Raw genomic sequence first — 18,746 nt, forward strand, 5'->3', positions numbered from 1 at the left:
CCTCTCGGCCTCCCAAAGTGCTGGGATTACAGGCTTGAGCCACCGAGCCCAGTTAGAATTTATACTCTTTTACTAGTCTCTTAGTTGTTCCCCTAGAGTACAACTGACTTATTGATTCTAATGCTAAATGGTACTATCACTCTCACGGTGAACCAAAATTAATCTCAGAATACTTTGATTTCATTTACTCTCAGCTTGACCTACATGTAATTCTTGTAAATGTTAATTCTATATGTATTTTAAATCACATAAGGAATTGTTACTGTTTAATGTTATTATTGTCCGTTTAAGTTTACTCACACATTTGCTATTTTCATTGTCCTTCCTGCATCTTCAACTTTACTTGTGGGATTATTTTCTTTTACCTGAAAAGATCAGGTAAATATTTGCCATTTATTTCCTTTGATGTGGATCTACTGATAGCCAATTATCTCAACATTCATTTGTCTGCAAATATTTTTTATTTTATATACATTCTTCTTTTTTAGAGATAGGGTCTCATTATGTGGCCCAGACTATTTTCAGCCTCATGGCCTTAAGTGATTCTCCTGCCTCAGCCTCCTGAGTAGCTGAGATTATAGGAGTAAGCCACCAATGCCCGGCTTATTTACATTTTTGAAAGATATGTTATTGCATGATTTCTCAACTTTGGCGCACTTTATTTTTTTGGCCAGATAACTGTTGTTGGGGCTGTCTTGTGCATTGTAGGTCATTTAGCAGTTTCCTTGACTTCTACACATGAGATGACAGTATCACTTCCCTTCTAGGTTGTGTCAACTAACAATATCTCCTGGGGAACAAAATTACCTTGGTTGGGAACAACTGGTCTACCGAATATAGAATTCTAATTTCATGTAACATGTTTAAGATATAATTTCATTGTCCTCTGGCTTTCACTATATGTCCAACTTTTGGTCTTAGGTACTTTGACTGGCTTTTTTTTTTTTTTTTGAGATGGAGTCTTGCTCTGCTTTGACTGGCTTTTAACATTTTTATCTTTGACTTTGATATTCTGTTTTGTCACAATGATGGCTATAGTTGTGAATTTTTCTTTATTTGGTTTGGAATTTGTTGAGCTTCTTAAGTTTATGAATGAGGCCTTTCATAAGTTTTGAAAAGCAGTCATTAACTCTGTTTTTCTACTTAATTATTTTGAGATCTACGTCACATAAAATTTACCACTTTAAAGTGTATTAGTCAGTGGCTTTTAGTATATTCCTATGTCGTGCAACCAACATCATGGAGTTGTGTAATATGTGGTCTTTGTGTCCGGGTTCTTTCAATTAATATAATGCTTTCAAAATTCATTCATGTTGTAGCATGTAATTTCATTCCCTTTTCGATTAAATTATATTCCGTTGTATGGAAATACCACATTTTGTTTATCCATTTATCAGTTTATAGAAATTGAGGTTATTTCCACCTTTGGACTATTGTGAATAATGCTGCTAAGAACATTCATATACAAGTTTTTGTGTGAACATGTATTTTCAATTACCTTGCATATATACCAGTAAGATAATAATTGCTGAGTCATATAGTAATTCTAGGTTTAACTTTTTGAGAACCTGCCAGACTCTTTTCCGCAGTGGCTGCATCATTTTACATTTTCACCAGCAATGTATGAGGGTTCTAATTTCTCCACATTCTCCCCAACATTTGCTATTTTGTACTCTTTTATTTTTTATTTTATTTATTTATTTATTTATTTATTTATTTGAGACAGAGTTTCACTCTTGTTGCCCAGGCTGGAGTGCAATGGCGAGATCTCGGTTCAACGCAATCTCCACCTCCCGGGTTCACGCAATTCTCCTGCCTCAGCCTCCTGAGTAGCTGGGATTACAGGCGTGCACCACAATGCCCTGCTAATTTTGTATTTTTAGTAGAGATGGGATTTCTCCATGTTGGTCAGGCTGGTCTTGAACTCCTGACCTCAGGTGATTGCCTGCCTTGGCCTCCCAAAGTGCTGGGATTACAGGCATGAGCCACCACTCCTGGCCTATTTTGTGCTCTTTTAAATTAAAGCCATCTTAGTGTGTTTGAAATGGTAACTCATTATTATTTTGATTTGCCTTTTCCTAATGACTAATGATGTTGAACATTTTTTCATATGTGTTTTGGCTATTTATGTATCTTCTTTGGAGAAATGTCTATTCAAGTCCTTTTTCCATTACTAAATTGGGTTATTTGGTTTTTTATTATTGAGTTGAAAGAGTTCTGATATATTCTGGACACTAGATCCTTATCATATTTGCAAATATCTTTTTCCCATTCTGTAGGTTGTCTACTAACCCCAAATGAGATGTAAGTGAGCAACAAATAAATCTTCATTGTTTTTTGTTTTGGTTTTTGTGAGACGGAGTCTTTCTCTATTGCCCAGGCTGGAGTACAGTGGCGTAATCTCAGCTCACTGCAACCTCCACCTCCTGGTTCAAGCTATTCTCATGCCTTAGCCTCCAGAGTAGCTGGGATTACAGGCATGCCCCACCGCGCCCAGCTAGTTTTTGTATTTTTAGTAGAGAGCAGGTTTCGCCATATTGGCCAAGCTGGCCTTGAACTCCTGGCCTCAAGTGATCCGCCCACCTCATCCTCTCAGAGTGCTGGGATTACAGGGATGAGCCATCATGCCCATCCCAACTCTCACTGTTGGAAGCCACTGAGATTCTTGGGCTGTTATTGATTACAGAATAACCTTATTAAAATTGACTAAACAACTTGCATCTAGCTTTGTGCACCTGCACTTTCCCATGCGGTGAGGATTTCTCCTTACTGATTCTGGGTCTATAAATCCTCCTATTAGGATGTTGGATCTCCTAGATCATTCCTCTATATTCCTTGTCTTTCTCTTCTATTTTCTAAGTCTCAATGTTTTCGCACCTCTTTCTGGAAGATATTGTTAACTTTGTCTTCCAAACCTACCATTGTGTTTTTATTTCTACTATGATTTTTTTTAATTTCCAAGAGAGTGTTTGTGTGCCTCCTCTGAATGTTCTTTAGCTGTTCTTACCTCATAGATGCAATATTTTCTTTTATTTCTGTGAAAATATTAATTATAATTGTTAGATTTTTTTTTCTCCCCACCTAAGGTTTTCTCCACGTTAGTTGTTACAAGTTGCTTTGTTCATTCATTTGACTTCCCTGTTGGAAATTTCTTCAACTGTCTGCCAGTCAGTTCTTCAGCACGGGCATTGAAGAATTCATTAGGAGCTCTGAGATTGTAGGTGGACTTGTCCACTGAGGCTCACAGTGAATGTCTGTAGTGAGCCATTTTACTAGGGAAACTCCAAAGTCAGTACCTTTAAGTTGTTCCTTATGAACCTGTCCATTCTCTAGAGATTGATCTTTTAGTCAGTCTCTTGTATACAGAGTTTAGTCCGGGCTGCCAATGTTTTGTGTTTTGAGAACCAAATGTAGAAAAATGGCAAGAAGGGACCAGCCTGGACAACATGGTGAAACTCCGTCTCTACTAAAAATACAAAAATTAGCCGGGCTTGATGGTAGGCACCTGGAATCCCAGCTATTCAGGAGGCTGAGGCAGCAGAATCACTTGAACCGGGAGGTGGAAGTTGCAGTGAACCAATATTGCGTCATTGCACTCCAGTCTGGGCAACAAGAGTGAAACTCCATCTCAAATAAATGAATAAATAAAAATGTTGAGAAGGAAAGGAGAGCGGTCTTTAGCATTTAGTGTAAAATTTTCAGTTAATCACACTGTTTTAATAATGAAACTCCCTTCTTCATTTGGAACAGGTGTTCCCCAGTTCAACAACCAAAATTTCATCCACCCCAGAGAGTATACTTCCAGCTTTCTGTTCAGGTGAGGAGGGAGGATTTGCTCCCATTGAGCAGAGCTGAGTAGAAAATATGAGTGTCAAACTTCTTCTAAATGGACTTTCAACAAATCATCCTGTTTTAGACCCATTTTTGCCACCTTCTTCTAAAGCTTCCAGGGGTCTGCTAATTGTGGCAGTTCTGCAATAAAATTTGGGTTGTTTCTTGGTTTTCCTTATTGCCAATTTAGGATCAGACCTCTCCATGCTGTTAGGCAGCTTACCATTCATGAATGTTATTTTCAGCTTTCATAAAAGAAACGTTATGTTCTTGTTTGCCTCCTTTTTAGTCTTGATGGTTTTAAGCAATAATTTTTAAGAAATTCACTTACTGTCTTTTTAATAAAATTTCATGAGGAAACAAATACAAATGTATGTGTCTCCTACCCTTAACCAGAAGTCCACCTTCTTCTCTCTTTAAAATTCTGATATAGAAAAAACAAAAACAGGCCAGGAATGGTGGCTCACGCCTGTAATCCCAGCACTTTGGGAGACTGAGGCAAGTAGATCACCTGAGGTCAGGAGTTCAAGACCAGCCTGGGAAACATGGTGGACTTCATGTCTACAAAAAAATACAAAAATTAGCCAGGCATGATGGTGAGTGCCTGTAATCCCAGCTACTCAGGAGACTGAGGCGGGAGAATCACTTGAACCTGGGAGCCGGAGGTTGCAGTGAGCTGAGATCATACCATTGTACTCCAGCTTAAGCAACAGAGTGAGACTCTGTCTCAAAAACAACAACAACAACAACAACAACAAAAATAAAATTTAAAAAAATAAAAATAAAAAAAAGTCTGTGGCCAGTATATATCATCTTATGGTGAAATATCATTCTATGCATCCAAAGGCAGAGTGTGTCAGCTATAGCCATTCATTCTAACAGGAGTGTGACATTCGTAGGGGAAAGTTTTTTGCTATTTGACTGCTATCATGGAATTGGATGTATGCTTTTGACCTCTAAGATTGGTGGCAACCTGGAGACTTCCTGATTCTAGGATCTGTGCTGTGATCTGACCGCATGTTTTCTGGTTACCTCAAGTAGTTGTTTCCATGCTTTGTTCAACTCTTTTTCCTTTCCCTGTGTGACTGACTGTATCTGTCTCTATAATGCCACCATATGCAAGTCGATATGGTTTGGCTGTGTCCTCACCCAATTAATTCTCTTCTTGAATTGTAGCTCCCATAATTCCCATGTGTTGTGAGAGGGACCCTGTAGGAGACAATTGAATCATAGGGTAGTTTCCCCCATACTGTTCTTGTGGTAGTGAATAAGTCTCATGAGATTTGATGGTTTTATAAGGAGTTTCCCCTTTCACTTGGTTCTCATTCTGTCTTGCCTACCACCATGTATGATGTGCCTTTTGCCTTCCACCATGAATGTGAGGCCTCCCCAGCCATGTGGAACTGAGAATCCACTAAACCTCTTTTTCTTTATAAATTACCCAGTCTCGGGTATGTCTTTATCATCAGTGTGAAAATGGACTAATACACAAGTGAATCATACATTTTGGTGTCAGATATTTCTTGCTTTTCCCATATAGTATAGCAAAGAAGGACATCAGCTAGAGGAAGCAAAGAACTGGATGGATGATCCAACCATCTGCCAAAAGATGAATTCAAATAAGGTATCAGTAACAAGTAAGATCAAACAGAAATAAACCAGATGATTCCTTCTCCTGAAAGACTGATAGCCATATTGAGTAAAGCTAAGGAAAGGGAGAATGTCATGTATGGAGCTCATGGCAGCAGAAACAAGTACAGACACCATGGCAAAGCCCCTGAAGGAGATCTGACTGCATTAATGAGCCATTTTATTAAATGGGTAGTTAGCAAGAAAAAAAAAAGTTTATTCAATAAGTTGGCAACACCAAGTTAAAGAGAGAAGTTAAGTAGGTCATTAAGACACTACAGTCACTAATATTTAGAGCTTGAACACAGTATGAATTGGTTATCTACAGTGATGGTCAATCACGGGTGTTTTGTTTCTTTCTGAAACAAAGCTGGGAACGACGTTTTCGTTATTGTTGTTGTTGCTGCTGTTGTTGTTTTTAATGTAGAACTGGTTGGGTCAGTAAGATATTGCTGCCCACGTCTAGCATTTTTTCTAAGATTTTTGTCTTAATATCATATGGAGGCATGCTGTTACCTATAAATTTACCTATAAATTTCTAAATGTAAAAGAAATCCTCAAAATAATCAGAAGAAAATTCAACAGATACTATTGAGATCTCTTTTTGCTCTGTTGATCAATTTATTTCTTCAGTCAGTAAGTTAGTGGTGCTTTCTTTTCCTTTGGCAGTGTTTCATCAGATCTTCTGGAATACTTCTACTTAGGAGTAAGATTTCTAACTAATTAAAGTGAATAAACACGTTTCTTTCAAAAGAATGTACTGCGTTACATAGAAAACAGGGCTTGAAAGGAATTGTTAAGAACCATTAGCCTTATTAATATGTTATTTTTTTTGGTGCTGTCAAGGGCATTGGGAACTGCAGTCCTTTGCAGTAGAATTCTTAGCTTCTCGGTAAGCCTGCCTCTCGACTGGAATAATTTAGTCACCTGACTTTCCTGTAACTCTTATTATTTTTGGCTTCATGAGGTAGTATTCATGCAGAAGTGGTCCTTTTCCACTCCCCAAAAGTCTTTTGTAGGACACTGATAATCTCTTTTCTTTCCCTACTCCTCTGCATGAAGTGTGCAAAAATCTCTGGTCATATCCAGAATTTTAATACAAAGAAGTAGGTTACAGTTAATATTCCAATTTTGCTTTTTTCCCCAAATAATTTAGGGTTTAACATTGTTATTTCTTGGGTTATCAGGAGACAGCTCTCCCTTGAAACTAGCTTATTAGATGTGAACAGTTGGTACTGCTTTTTAACAATTCTGGTGAGGAAAACATTGTAAATTATCCTAGAGTCAAATGTGATCTAATTATTATAGAAGGTCACTTTTACTACTTAAAACATTGAGTTGATTATATTTAAATCAAAAAAGATATTAAAGGTGAATAAATGTCACATATTAAAACCTCAAGCCACATGCATATAAAGCTTTTTAGTGCCCACAAACACCAACGAAAGTGTGTGATTACGTTCCCATGTTCATGCACCTGTATTTGTTTCCTCTTGATTCACCTAACCACTTTCACAGGAGAGAAATGGGGAGAGGGAGCAGCTTCAAAAAGTTTCCACAGTGCACCATGAGATATTTAAATCCATCTCACAGAATCCATTTCCCGTGCACTGAAAGTCCTGCGACATTTCCAGAACTGCTGTTTACTTTGGGATGTAGAGATGTTAAAATTCTTTGTATTTAAACCACAACATTTATGAGTGGCATGAGACAAAGACTTATGGCAGGTTGTAAGTGGTTGGGCAATCCCTGCCGGAAGGAAACAGGCTATTGAATTACTGGACTCAAGAGCAGGCAAATCCATCTGGGTTGGCAAGCCCAGGGAAGGCTGCCAAGAAGGACTTAGAACCAGTCTTTGCCCTTCCCTGCCTGAGTATACTCATCGAAAGGACCCTGTGTGTCTATCTTCATTAGGGCAAAGAGCTCAAATCCCAAATTTCATAAAGGAGAATGCTAATGCTATGGTCACAAGCTTTTACACAAAGAAAAATACCTGCTACATAGACATTCAAGGAAAACATCTTGTGTTCATCAACTACCTTGTGCTTATATTTTTTATTTTATCCATATGTTTTCCTAAAGTATGGCCCTGAAATTCACTGATCTTTACAATATCTTATTATAATAGGAACAGTCTAAGAATTATTTTCTTTCTTTACAATTAAAAAATAAAAGATGAAATTAACTTACCTAAGTTTAATACTGAGTTCCTTCCTAGAAACATCTCTAGCCCTTCAGTCATATTAGACTCCAATGAGAAGAAACTGATCTTTTTTTTTTTTTTTTTTGAAATGGAGTCTCTGTCACCCAAGCTGGAGTGCAGTGGTGCAATCTCGGCTCACTCAGCCTCCCAGGTTCAAGCGATTCTCCTGCCTCAGTCTCCCGAGTAGCTGGGACTACAGGCATGTGCCACCACATCCGGCTTATTTTTTGTACTTTTAGTAAAGATGGGGTTTCACCATGTTAGCCAGGATGGTCTCAATCTCCTGACCTCATGATCTGCCCACCTCAGCCTCCCAAAGTGCTGAGATGACAGGTGTGAACCACCACACCTGGCTGATCATCTTTCTTAAATAACAAAATATGGTAGACTTTAAATTAGGATATAATGGCAGTAACATAATTTTTTATTTTGCATTTTTAAGGCCAACTTAATTTTCAAGTAAGGATTCCAATGCATTTGATTAGCGAGATGAAAGTTATATCGCTGAAAGAGAAAGAAATGGATTCATATTTTAAAGAAGTCATAGGGCATCAATTTTTCTAGTAGGCAGTCAAAAGTCATTATATCCTCATTATTAAATTCTTCTCCAGATCACAGGATGACAGGATGTAAAATTTAAATTAAAAGAAGGAAACTTTTGGATGTTGATTGCTCAGTATTTCCTTTTTTTTTTTTTTTTTTTTTGAGACGGAGTCTCACTCTGTCACCCAGGCTGGAGCGCAGTGGCACAATCTTAGCTCACTGCAACGTCTACCTCCTGGGTTCAAGCGATTCTCCTGCCTCAGCCTCTCAAGTAACTGAGACTACAGGCACCCACCACCATGCCTGGCTAATTTTTTTTTTTTTTTTGTATTTTTAGTAGAGATGGGGTTTCACTATGTTGGCCAGGCTGCTCTCGAACTCCTGACCTCATGAGCCACCCATCTCAGCCTCCCAAAGTGCTGGGATTACAGGCATGAGCCACCGCGCCCAGCTAGTATTTACATTTTTAAAAAGATAGAGGAATAGATCTGCGCTTACACATGCATTTGATTTTCCACAAAGGCACCAAAACAATCCAACAGGAATTTAAACAAATGGTGCTAAAGTAGCCAGAGAGCCATATGGAAAAATGAATCTAACCCCTGATTCATACCAAACAATAGTTAGAGATGGATCACAGGCCACATAAAAAACAGCTAAAATCAAAGGGTTTTAAATGAAAATACAGGAGAATCATGACTTGGGGGTAGGCAAAGGTTTCATAAGATAGGTCATAAAAGGCCAGGCGCGGTGGCTCACGCCTGTAATCCCAGCACTTTGGGAGGCCAAGACGGGCGGATCACAAGGTCAGGAGATCAAGACCAGCCTGGCCAACACAGTGAAACCCTGTCTCTATTAAAAATACAAAAAATTAGCCAGGCGTGGTGGTGGGCGCCTGTAGTCCCAGCTACTTGGGAGGCTGAGGCAGGAGAATTGCTTGAACCCAGGAGGCGGAGCTTGCAGTGAGCCGAGATCATGCCACTGCACTCCAGCCTGGGGAACAGAGCGAGACTCCATCTCAAAAAAAAAAAAAAAAAAAAAAAAAGATAGGTCACAAAAAAGCAATAACTATAAGAGAAAAAATTTTTTATATATTAGACTTCATCAACGTTTAAAACTTCTGCTCATCAAAAGATGCCTTTGAGAAAATAGGCAAGCCACACACTGAGAGAACGCATTCACTAAGAATATATCTGATAAAGGCCTGGTATAGAAAGAGCTCCTATAATAACAAACAAACAACTCAATAGAAAAGGAGCAAAGAATTTGAACAGGCACTTCACAAAAGAAGGTATTTGAATGGGCAATAAGCACACGAAAAAGTGCTCAACATCATGAAGTTATCAGGGAAATGAAAATTAAAATCACAATAAGATATCATTGAATACCTACAAGAATGGCTAAAATAAGAGACTGATAACATCAAACCTTGGCAAGAATGTACAGTACCTGAAAGTTTCACATATGGTTAGTGGGAATGTAAAATAGTACACTTTGAAAAATGGTCAGGTTATTTCTTATAAAACTAAACATACACTTACCCTCCCACCCAGTAATTCTGATCCTAGATATTTACCCATGATGACATGTTCACAAAAAAACTTGTACAAGAATGTTCATAGCAGCTTTATTTGCCCAAAATCCAAAACTGGGAATAGCTCACACGTTAATCTGCAGAAATATGAATAAACAAACTGTGATATCTTCAGATACTGGAACTCAACTCAGAAAAAAAAAAAAAAAAAAAGACATGAACTACTTATATATGCATCAACATAGATGAGTCTTAAAATATACTGAATGAAAGAAGCCTTATACGAAAGAGTACATGCTATTTGATTCTATCTAGATAAAGTTCTAGAATAGATAAAACTAGTCTACTGTGGAAAACATACGAACAATGAGGGGAGTGGGTTCGACTGGTAAGGAGTATGAGAGAACTTTCTAGAAAGATAAGTGTTTGTTTCATTTATACAGATGTATGCATTTGTCAAAAGTCAGTGAATATACACTTAAGATTTATACATTTCATTTTATGTAAGTTTTACATCAAAAGAAAAATTAAATAGCTAGTGATATGCTTGCTGAAGGATTTAGGAGAAATTGTGCTGAGGCCTGCAATTTATTTTAAAATATTCCAAAAAAAAAAAAAAAAGCAAAAAACGATGGATAGAGGGAGGGAGGGGGGAAGAAGAGAGACAGAGAGCGAGAGAGCAAAGCAAATAAAATGTTTATGGTAGAATGTAGGGGTTGGGTATGATATACGGGGTGTTTACTGTAAAATTCAACATTGCTATATATTTATAAAGTTTTACGAGAAAATGTTGGGGAAAACGAAAGTAGATTTTTAGAAGAAAGAACCAGTTTTCAATAATCTTTAGATATAACACTCCCATAATACATTTGACAGAATTATTTTCCAATGGGACTATTTGATAATAAATTACTAATTTGTTCAATCCATTAAAAAAATAAATCACACTGGTATCTTGAGTCTCTTCTAGTAAATCTATGGGTATAAGAAGGTGGAGGGGAAAACCTGTAGGTCAAATAAATTAGGAAGTATTCATTGAGCTTTTACTATCTGCCTACTCTGTGGGATACAGAGACATCCAAGACTTAGTTAGATCTTACCTGCAGGGGCCACATTCTCACTGGGCAGCCATGAAGAACGAAGCAAAGGTCAGGCCTGAGGGTAATGCAGGGTAAGGATGAGGACCCACATGCTCAGCAGCACCTTCAAGGCCCCAACCCTGCTTCTCCCCTCCACTGTGATCTTCTCTCTTGCTCCCACCACAGGTCCTTCTACCCAGACTTCTGGCTCTGTCTGCCGGACTCTCCCCCCTGGCACCAGGCTTGAGTATTCTGCCTCGTTCACTAAGCCTCAGCCCCCACCCGTTTCCTCAGGGACATGCTCCCTGACCCAGAGCAGAGATCACCTTCTTTGTTACACCGTTTCAGAGTACAGGAGTCCTTTATTAGACAGCATTTGATTCAGTTTATAATTACATGGTCACTGAGGGATCGTTTGGGTCATGTGTGTCTCCCCTACTAGATTTTCAGCTCCATGAGAAAAAGAACTGTATTTCCTTTTTAATTCTCATTACATCCTCAGCAATTTAGCAGCATCTGCTATGTAGAAGGTTATATATGAAAACACACAAAAAGCATTGGGTGTTTTTTTTTTCCTTTAAATAGGAAAGAAAACAAAGAAGAAAACATGGTTATAACCATATGAAGCTACTGCCAGGACAGTATGTTAATAAAATAAATTTAAGAAAAGATTTGTTGAAATCAAAAGAGGAAAAATATTTGTAGAATTATAAAATCTTATAATTGGGAAGGGATATTGTGGGTCATCTGGTCCACCTAAGCTTAACTGTACTCCTGTCAAATTTATGAGTATCTTTAGTAGATATCTTTAATTATTTTACATTTTTAAAAATAACTTTTTATATCAAACTGTTAAAAATTTGAAAAACCAAATCAGTTCTTCATCTTCAGAAACTGATTATTATATAAAGCATTTAGTATAATGTATGATTCACAGTGATAGTTATAATAACTACTATTAGTAGGAGTATTACCAGGAAACCTCTAAGTTGTAGTGCATTATTTTGATAGGAACTTGGGTTTTGGATCATTTAAAAAAAAAAGGGGGGGGGATTAAATTATAACTCTGCCTCTAAATGGCAATACATCTTTGAGCAATTTGCCTAATATCTCCAAACTTCAGGGGTTTTTTTTCTCCTGGCATTCAATAAACGGTAGCCAATCATGGTTATAATGTAACAACAGCAGTGAGGGTGAATAAGAATCTGTGTTTATTCTCAAAGCGCTCACAGCTCAGCAGGGACGTGGATAGAAATTCCGATTCTGCGCAGTAAATGCAGCAATGGAAGCATGCCACCAAGAATGAGAGAGTGACTCTCAGGCCTGGTCTACTGGGGGAGGAAAGAGTTTTGTTTAAAAAGTAATTAAAAGGAATTCTCCAGGCTAATTAAGCAAAAAAGACATCCTGGGTGGAAGAACACTGCCATGCGTGCTTGCTGTGATCCAGCAGAGTATTCCAAGGTGGGGCATGGCAGGAGATGGGCTGAAGATCCTGGGATACCTTTCGTGTCATGATAAAATATGTGGATTTCATGCTGCAGGTAGTGAGGAGCCCGTGAAAGGTTTTAAAGTGGTAGAGAAACAATCAGGCTTATCTTTTAGGAAAATCAGCTGGGGAGTCATATTAGAAGGAGTGAGCCCTGGGGCAGGAAGACCAGTCAGGGTAGTGGATGGAAGAGGTGATGAGGGTCTGAACTGGCAAGAGTAGTGTGGGCCTAGAGAGGTGAGAATGACTCATGGCAGTTCAGAAAGAATGTCAACAAGATTGAGTGATGAAGAGTACAGAGGGAAGAGAGCCATCCAAGATGACTCAGGAAGACTCATAACTTGCTTGGCAGACTGAGTGGGTAGACAAACAAATATGGTTCATGGTTCAGTGGAGAAAATACAGAAGGGAGCTGTGGGGGAGGTGGGGGTGAGAGGTTTAGTTGTAGACCTAATTGAGGTCTCTAGACCTGTGAGCCACCCGGAGAAAGGAGAAGATGTCCCATAGGCAGGTCCTGGAAATCAGAAGAACTGATTCTGTGTCAGAGAATCCCATTATGGAGCCACCAGTTGGTTCAGGGAAAGAGCGTGATGTGAAAAGGGATTAGTGCCAAGTATAGAATGCTGGGGATACCAGCCCATGAGGAAACATGGAGACGAACTGTGGAACAGGCAGAGAAATCTAGGCAAGAATGAGGCTATGGAAGTCAAAAGAAGAAAATATTGCACAAAGAAGGAACTGAGCAACTATGTAAAAGGTACAGAGAAAACAAGATAAAGCATGGGGTCTGTTCACTAAATCAGGTAGCACAAAACCACTTGTCTCTTTTGCCTATGATGTTTCAGTGGAAAGGGAAAGATAGCAAAGATGGCAGTGGGTGGAGAAGTAGATGGATGGTGGACAGAGAGACTGTGATACTATAATAGACAAGTCTATTGAGATGGTCAGTTAAAAAAGAAAAATGAAGAATATGTTTAAAATGTCCCCCATGATATCTTTAAATGCATTTGTGCATTTTCCTAATTTGGAAAAAAAAACCAAAACAGTCCTTAATATCTGCTTCATCCAAGCAGAAAGATCACCTGAGATCAGGAGTTCAAGACCAACCTAGCCACATGGTGAAACTCTGTCTCTACTAAAAATACAAAAATTAGCTGGACATGGTGACACACACCTGTAATCCCAGCTACTCGGTAGGCTGAGGCAGGAGAATCGCTTGAACCCAGGAAGTGGAGGTTGCAGTGAGCTGAGATCATGCCACTGCACTCCAGCCCGGGCGACAGAGCAAGACTCTGTCTCAAAGAAAAAAGAAAAATCACCCACGGAACAATTTATCCTTACCCATACAAAACTTACAGCCTCAAGAGGAAGATGAGCTTGGACCACTGTTTTCTAGAGAAAATTGGTCCTAAAAATCATTACTTTGTAATGATTGGCACAGTTTCCCAACATATCTTGATTAAAAGAAAATGATAGATTCCTAATTTGAGGCCCTTCATAGTGCCATCTTTGCGTCACAGTTGCAAAATCTTCACCTTCTAGTTCGGTTAATGTTGGCTTTGCAATGTCCTCACACCTGTCCTTTCTCGTCCTTTCCCACAGTCCTTACAATAAAACTGTTTATTTTTAAACAACTACATGCCTTTTTAAAAAGTTCACATTGAAATGTCTTAACAATCGTTATCCGAAAGAGGGCGCAAATTTCTTATGAACTATAGTGCAGTATTTTACAACATGTCCTTGCTGCTAGTGGTATTTACATTTCACAGCTGCGGTAATTTAATGCAGAAACACTAATCCTGCGGCATGTGCATATGAATTCTGTTCTGTTGTGTGGGTGCTAATTAAGAGCCTTTTGCTTCTTCAGAGGAGTTTCAGAGAAGAGCTAAGCCTTGCTGAAGTTAAGAAGTAAGTTGAAGCTAACATTTTTCTATTCTGGGTAGCCACAACAAACTAAGATAGAATATTTTAAAATTAAACATTAAGTGGGTGGAGAAAAAAAAACCTCTCTGTTTACAATCTTCTAATTTTAGGATGTATTTCCATTCTACCACAGATTAAAGAATGCCTAATGAAGTTAATATAATTCAGACTTTGTGTGGGGTTGGTTAATAGCTAATCAGTTTCAGCAGGGGGGGTTGTTGGTTTTTTGTTTTGTTGCCAGAGCTGGAAACATTCATAATTCAATGAATGCCCAGTATGCACGGCTCTTCTTGCATACAGGAGGCAGTATGAATTGCGAACAGAGGGAATCAAGTGGATTCCGGTCTCAGCTATTCCTTTAGCTTGAGTCCCACCATAATTTGTGTACGTTTTCTGATGGGGACGATATGCCAAAGTGGTGCTGAAGTAGAACTGGGTGTCACAAATATGAACTGTGCAAATGGAAGGAAGTGCAAAGAGGAAACCATTTTTGAATGGTAGTAATGTACCACAAGTCTCCGTTACTGAACAGAAATTCATTTAACCGAATTCTGCACTTGAAATATATAGATTAGGGCACAACTTCACTCCACAGAACGGCATTTCCAAATCTGAAGTCCTGTGCTTATTCTTGCTTCTGTAACTGGCTTGGATTCCAAATTCCAGGGTTTTCATCACACCTACCTGCCTGGTAATTTGCTGGGGTGCGGTAGCCATGAACTACTCGTGAGTAACACTCACTCACCTGGGTAATTCGGATTGGCTTCCAGACCCTAAAAGTGAAACCAATTATAAGTAGAGAATCCCTGAAACTTTATCTGCCAATTGATTAGCACTGGTGGCTATCAACTAGAACCCAAAACTACATTCTCCAGTGGCAACATACAAACAGCACTAAATGAGGGCAAATGCAGAGCTAAATTCTTAGTCCCTTTATATGTACCAGTCTAAAACGACATTGCCAAGTAGATCTGCAGAAAATTTTGATAGAGAACCAACATGACAACAAGAGCCAAGCATTATTTCCAGCTTTCATTTGATTACAAATCTGTGACCCATTGACTTTTTTTTTTTGAGACGAGTCTCTCTCTATTGCCCAGGCTGGGGTGCAGTAGCAGAATCTTGTCTTACTGCAACCTCCGCCTCCTGGGTTCAGGCGATTCTCCTGCCTCAGCCTCCAGAGTAGCTGGCACTACAGGTGCCCACCACCACGCCCAGCTAGTTTTTTTTTGTATTTTTAGTTTCACTATATTGGCCAGGCTGGTCTCGAACTCCCGACCTCATGATCCACCCACCTTAGCCTCCCAAAGTGCTGGGATTACAGGCGTGAGCCACCGCACGCAGCCAACAAACTGTTTCTATGAATTACCAACGAGCATTCATACCTCCTCTCCATGTATGATGATAGAGTGATATCAATTGATTCATCATATTGGTTTCCACTTGTCAGTGGCCAAACCTACCTTCATCATGCAACCCGTGCGGCTACAAGGTCAATGTGTGTGTTTGCTCTGAAATCCTCACACTGCATCTTGGCCAGCTTCCTCCTTTCCTGACTATAAGATCTGATCTCTTCTTCTATAGGGTAGAGTCTGGATCACATTTTGTTTTCTGGATTTCTGAGGCCATGACTCCTCCTCTTCCTCTGCCTGCTTCTATAGCCAACACCATTGTTCTGCTGTACCACCTTATGGCAACAATCCTAACACCTTAGATTCCATTCCTGTAGACTCCACAGAGAAGGCGATTTTTAAGTACCCAAGTTGTTTGATAATGCTGAACTTCGTAACATTTCTTTTTTTTTTTTTTTTTTTTTTGAGATGGAGTCTTGCTCTGTTGCTCAGGCTGCAGTGCAATGGTGCAATCTCGGCTCACTGCAACTTCCGCTTCCTGGGTTCAAGTGATTCTCTGGCCTCAACCTCCTGAGTAGCTGGGATTACAGGCACCCGCCATCATGCCTGGCTAATTTTTGTGTTTTTTTAGAGATGGGGTTTCACCATGTTCGCCAGGCTAGTCTTGAAGTCCTGACCTCAGGTGATCCACCCACCTCGGCCTCCCAAAGTGCTGGGATTACAGGCGTAAGCCACCGCGCCCGGCTGAACTTTGTTACATTTCTAAAACATTTTATAACTCTCCAAGAATAGAAACCAGATCAAATGTTTGAGGACAGCAATGTCATAGTAGAGGGTAGAAAGGAACCAAAGTCACTGGACTCTTAAAACAACACAGAAGAAAACGTGAGGATGCTGGCATTACAACTGAATTTTGAACCTGTTTTCACCTTTAGTATTTATACTGAGACGTGGGAATACAATATTGTTTCAATATGCCTTCTCTCAATGATCATTTTTTAGTTGGTACATGACTAAAAGGTTTGCTGTATTCATTGGAGTAAAATTCACATTCTGAATTAATTTGCTTAGAAGAGGAATCTGATTTTATAATAAAAATTTTAAAGGAGTCAATTAGAAAAGTGCAGCTAGAAGAAAGTTATTGCATTATTTAAGGGCTTGAATAATATATAAAGGTAAGTTAGTAATAAAAAGGTAACTACAAGATGGCTTTATTTCTTATTGAAACTGTATTTTCTACCTTTCCAGAATATTGTCCTGAGAACACTTACATATTCCTTTTTTTTAGAAAAACTGTTGAATAAAGAAGGCACTCATTATTTTCAGCTCCCATAGTTATAATTCTCGTTTCCATAGAAATTTGCAGTATCCCATAGAGTACAGTATTTTATTCAGCTTTCAAAAGATCATCTTGACCCTTTAACACATGTTTACTTTTGGCTGTGCAAGGTGGCTCACGCCTGTAATACCAGCACTTTGGGAGGCCGAGGTGGGAGGATCACCTGAAGTCAGGAGTTCAAGACCAGCCTGAGCAACATGGTGAAGCCCCTTCTCTGTCAAAAATACAAAAATTAGCCTGGCGGGGTGGCATGCACCTGTAATCTCAGCTACTTGCTGGGGACTGAGGCAGGAGAATCGCTTGAGTCTGGGATGTGGAGGTTGCAGTGTGCCAATATAGCACCACTGTACACCAGCCTAGGCAGCAGAGCAGAGACAGACTGTCTCAAAAAAAAAAAAGTTTACTTTTAAGAACTGCTTACATTAGTTACAAAAGACCACTTTTTAGTTGTTAATATGCGTTAGATAGCAAATACTTGGCATATATGCATTCTTTGAAAATATCAGACAAAAAACTAAACAAAAATTGCATGCTAGCTAGTGGCTCTGACTGGAAAATGAGAAGTAATGTTAATTCTTAACGTTGGCTACGTTTGTCACCTGTAAAATATGATCAAGCCTGTTAGTCTAACTTAATAGCTTGAGTAATTGACATAGGGAGTTTAGTTTTATTGGGGGCTGGGGGAAGACATTGCTTTTTTCCACTGACACTGACGATACCAGTTTACTACTATGTGATACTTTTTGCTTAGAACTGGAAGAGATAAGTAGTATTTTTCAAGTTTTGAGGTTTGGGTGTTCGGCTCTTGTGGATGTGTCATGTTTAATAAAGCTTGTTCACAACTACTGGCTTAGGAAATGGCTTGCAGTTAACAAGTATCTAACTTGGAACACCGGGTGGAATGACCACATGGCCCAGTGGCCCAGGGCCCACACTGAGAATTCAGCAGCTGTGCATGCTAAATCTGGCTCCGTCATTAACCTGCCGAGGAACCTTCTACAAATGCTTAATTCCAACCATGAAAGTAAACATAGGCACCAATGCCTGAGAATAGTTGTAAAGGAAATCAGACCTGTGCAGAAAAGAAATAGAACTCGTCTGCCCTTCCTTTGTAACACTTGTTGGAGGCAGGGAGGAATTCAGAATGACCAGGCTGTAGGTTACTTTCTTTGCTTCTAATTAAGAGGCAACTATACGCAAGTGAGCATAATTAGGAGAAACTGGGGCAGTTGGGGCAAGTATGGGCAAAACTTAAGCCAACTTTGAGAACTAAAGGGCAAATCTCTGGAGTGGTGAGAAAGAGATTTCTCCGTGGTTCTGTCTCTTGCTAGTTGCATATGTGTACAATGACCCCATCACACTCTGAGTCTGAGCCTTCCTCTCTTTCTAGTTTATTTCCTTGTCTCCCCCGTTCCTTCTTGTTTTTGCTTTGTTTGCACTGTCTGAAGGGGAGGAGGAAACAATATTCTCCCATTGCATTTTTTAGTTCCTTCCTCTATCACTAGAGCTAGGCAGAGCTTTTGAGACTCCTTTCGACACACTCACTTTTTTTCCACACTCACTTTTTAGACGGGAAAAATGGGCCCAATCACATGTAAATATGAGCAGCAAGGTAGTGGCAGCTAGAACAGATGGCAGGTCCTTTAAATGCCAGTCCAGTGCTATTTCCATACATTGCACCCAAGTTTAATGATTAAGAACAAACAGTAACACTCCCAAGGCTGAACTGACCTTATGTTTTTCATATGTAAAAATGTATTCTATGTTTGTTACTTCACAACTGTGTTAGTCCATTTTCACATAGCTATAAATAACAGAGACTGGGTG

The 18,746-nt window shown here is 39.2% G+C and overlaps 1 protein-coding gene and 1 long non-coding RNA gene across 4 annotated transcripts in view; one reads left to right on the forward strand and one right to left on the reverse strand.

Annotated features, from left to right (window-relative positions):
- LOC144336161 (uncharacterized) overlaps positions 1-11,047 on the reverse strand; it is a 54,794-nt gene extending 43,747 nt beyond the window's left edge. Inside the window, exons 1-2 of the long non-coding RNA XR_013407680.1 lie at positions 10,841-11,047; positions 5,335-5,430 (exon numbers count right to left, since the gene is read on the reverse strand). This is a non-coding gene — a long non-coding RNA (uncharacterized LOC144336161). The remainder of the gene's footprint in view (positions 1-5,334; positions 5,431-10,840) is intronic.
- CLDN10 (claudin 10) overlaps positions 1-18,746 on the forward strand; it is a 142,203-nt gene that overhangs the window by 85,658 nt on the left and 37,799 nt on the right. The window lies entirely within an intron of this gene.

This window comes from Macaca mulatta, chromosome 17, assembly GCF_049350105.2.
Source record: "Macaca mulatta isolate MMU2019108-1 chromosome 17, T2T-MMU8v2.0, whole genome shotgun sequence".
In the NCBI taxonomy this organism is placed as follows: Eukaryota; Metazoa; Chordata; class Mammalia; order Primates; family Cercopithecidae; genus Macaca; species Macaca mulatta.